This window comes from Ictidomys tridecemlineatus, chromosome X (genome assembly GCF_052094955.1).
Source record: "Ictidomys tridecemlineatus isolate mIctTri1 chromosome X, mIctTri1.hap1, whole genome shotgun sequence".
In the NCBI taxonomy this organism is placed as follows: domain Eukaryota; kingdom Metazoa; phylum Chordata; class Mammalia; order Rodentia; family Sciuridae; genus Ictidomys; species Ictidomys tridecemlineatus.
Genome location: NC_135493.1, coordinates 59,537,772 through 59,540,769, shown reverse-complemented (window position 1 = coordinate 59,540,769; position 2,998 = coordinate 59,537,772). Strand labels below are relative to the sequence as shown.

General features: G+C 38.5%; 1 non-coding gene across 1 annotated transcript; it reads left to right on the top strand.

Moving 5' to 3' along the window:
* Positions 1-693: 693 nt before the first annotated feature.
* Positions 694-809, top strand: LOC120891251 (U5 spliceosomal RNA). The gene has a single exon (XR_005735622.2). It is a non-coding gene; the product is annotated as a U5 spliceosomal RNA (small nuclear RNA).
* The last annotated feature ends 2,189 nt before the right edge of the window (positions 810-2,998 follow it).

Sequence of the window (2,998 nt, the reverse complement as noted above, 5' to 3'; positions counted from 1 at the left end):
CCATGACTAAAACACATCTAGCCTCTCTACTTACTATTGCTCTGTGGCAGGAATGACTTACATGATTGGTGCATCTGGAAGGAGAAACACATTGCACAGCCCAGGCCCTCTTTTTCAACCCTCTTGGTAGTAAGCTTCTGTCCAGGAGCACTTTTCTGCTCTGCCCCAAAGGTGTGGGTCTTACAATAGCTCCAAAACTCTACCTTTATTTCAAATAAAATTTTTAAAATACTTCTTGAAGTAAATAAAAATATGCAATGTCCTGATTGCATACTCAGTATTTCTATTCTCCCTGGCTTCTCAACTATTCTTATGTTCTTTCTCCAAAATGCTTGTATATTCAAAGGGCCCCCAAAGAGGCCCCTACTCCAATTTGAGGCTTAAACCAACTAAAAGATATGACCACGAATAAAGAGAACAACACATTGATATTATTCCCTCTAAAAGTGACACTGAATAATATGAATTAGACTTGCTGGTACATGGGGCTCCTATTAATGAACCCCAAATTTTGAATGATGCCCCCAGCAGTGTTGCATGAGTATAGTCACAAAGTCCACAGGCGAAGATGCATCTCTATCTGCTATCTTGATAAGAAGCCCCATTTGTGCCAAAAAACGTGATTTCTTTGTCATAAGGTTATCTGTGTAGCAGGAGAAAGTGTTTTAGGATACCTCTCAAAAATGACAGTGGATACTCTGTATTCTCTTCAGATCATATAAATCTTTAGCCTTTTACTAAAGATTTCTATGGAGAGAAACAACTCTGAGTCTTAAACCAATTTTTTGAGGCCTTGTTTTGGCAAGACTAAAAAAAAAAATTAAAAATAAATAAAAAACCAACAGTGGAGTGAATCTGACACAACTTTCCTAAGTACATATATAAATATACCACAATGAATCTCCATATCATGTATAGTTACAAGACTGGGATCTGAACTAGAATAAGATATACTCCACATTTGTACAAACATGTCAAAATATACTCTACTGTCATGTATTGCCACAGTCTGGCTGGGCACAATTCAGGAGCTACTTGTCAAAAAAACGAACTTTATTTTTAGAACACACACACACCACACCACACAGCTCCTCAGGAAAAACCCTCAGAGCCCACCTGCCACCACCAGCTTCCCGTAAGCCTCTCTCACAACCACCAGCCTCTCCACCTCCCACAATCCTCCTGCTCTTGTGACCGATTGGCTGGGTCGCATGGGCGGAGCCAAAAATAGTCCCCCAATGAGGAGTTCCGTAGTCTGAAAGGGCGGGGAAACAGCCCAATGAGCATCACTGCAGAGGAGCCAATCAGCTGGCAGCTAGAAGTTTGCTGAGGCTGCTGTGAGCCAATCATCAGCTGGCAGCTGGAAGTTTGCTAGCAGCTGGAAGTTTGCTGGCAGCTGGAAGTTTGCTGGGGCCCTTCGGCTGTGGCTCTCAACAATGTATATCTAAAAAGAACAAATAAAATTTTAAATAACACTTCTCGAAGTAAATAAAAGTATGCATTGTCCTGATTGCATATTCACCAAGAAATCTGCTGAAGATAATGGTTTTCTATAGAGTTAATGGGTCAATTTGTAGCAATATCCTCTCAATTCCTTAACACCAGTTATTGCAGTAGAGGCTCATCTTATGAAGATGATTGGAATCAGATTCTAAATTCCAAGAATAGGTGGGAAAATATACGCCCATTGAAATTTTCTCTTAAAACTCTTTTTAATAAGAAAATGACTAAATGTTCAGAAATCTACACACACATAAACCAAGACATAGTTTAATCAAAATTGCAACAAAGTCCTACCAAACCTTCAAGGATAAGAGAATTGCTATACAATCCTATGACAACTGAGATGGAAAGTTCAACAAAACCATGTTTTTTTCAATATTGGTTTCTCATTAACAAAATGATTCTCATTGATTATCTCTCAGGAATCTGTGTGTTGAGTGGGCCAGCTGGGTGTTGTCTGCTCCAGTCTGTAACTAACGCCTACAGTTATCTGGGACATCCTGAGAGCTCCCTTATACAGATCATAACTGGTGCTGGTATCCGCTGTAAACTCATTTGGCCCTGTATACCAGATCACTTTTGTTGTGCTCCACATAGACTATCATGTATAGAGTTGCCAGCTTAAATTTAATGCAGTTCAATTTGACTTCTACATAAATAATGAATTATTTTTACTTCTTGTGGCATGCAATATTATTTTGTTTATCTGAAACTGAGGTGTAAATGGCTTTCCTGTATTTTCATGTACTAATCAGGCATCTGTAAGTTTTAACACCTGAGAGGACTCTTTCAAAGGACAGGCAGTTCTAAGGAAATCAAGCAGACAGTAAGGAAACAGAACACAGTCAATGTCTACTTGAGAACCTTGGCTAACATCACCTTAATTAAGTGACAAAGGTTAGTATCATCAGTGATGTCACATGGATATCATGTACTCCCAGACATAATGTCATGAAAAGATGCTTCAAATCTCTGGTGTTTCCTCTTAAAACCCATGATCATGGTCCAATCAAGAGAAAAACAACAGGCTAAGCCAGTGCTCCTCAAAGCTGTCAATGTCATGAAAACAGCATTGCAGTGATTCTCACCATTAAACAGGGAGTTATCATATGTGTCAACAATTACACTCCCAGGTACACAACAAAGATAAATGAAAACACATGTCACCATATAATCTGGCACAAGAATTCCTGTAGCATTATCATTCACAACAGCCAAAAAGTGGAAATAACCCATCCATTTCCCTATTGATGGATGGATTTATAAAATAGAGTACTGTATTTTTCATCAATTAAAGGAAGAAAATACTAATATGTTATAATAGGGATGAAGCATGAAAATAAGTGAAGATACCTGATGCAAAAGACCAAACATTGTATAATTTCATTTGTATAAAATATCTGGAATAGGCAAATCCAGACACAAACATGTGTTTTTCTGGGCCTGAGGTTAGGATAGGTGTTTCAATGAACTTAGCACAATGCCACATTTTAGG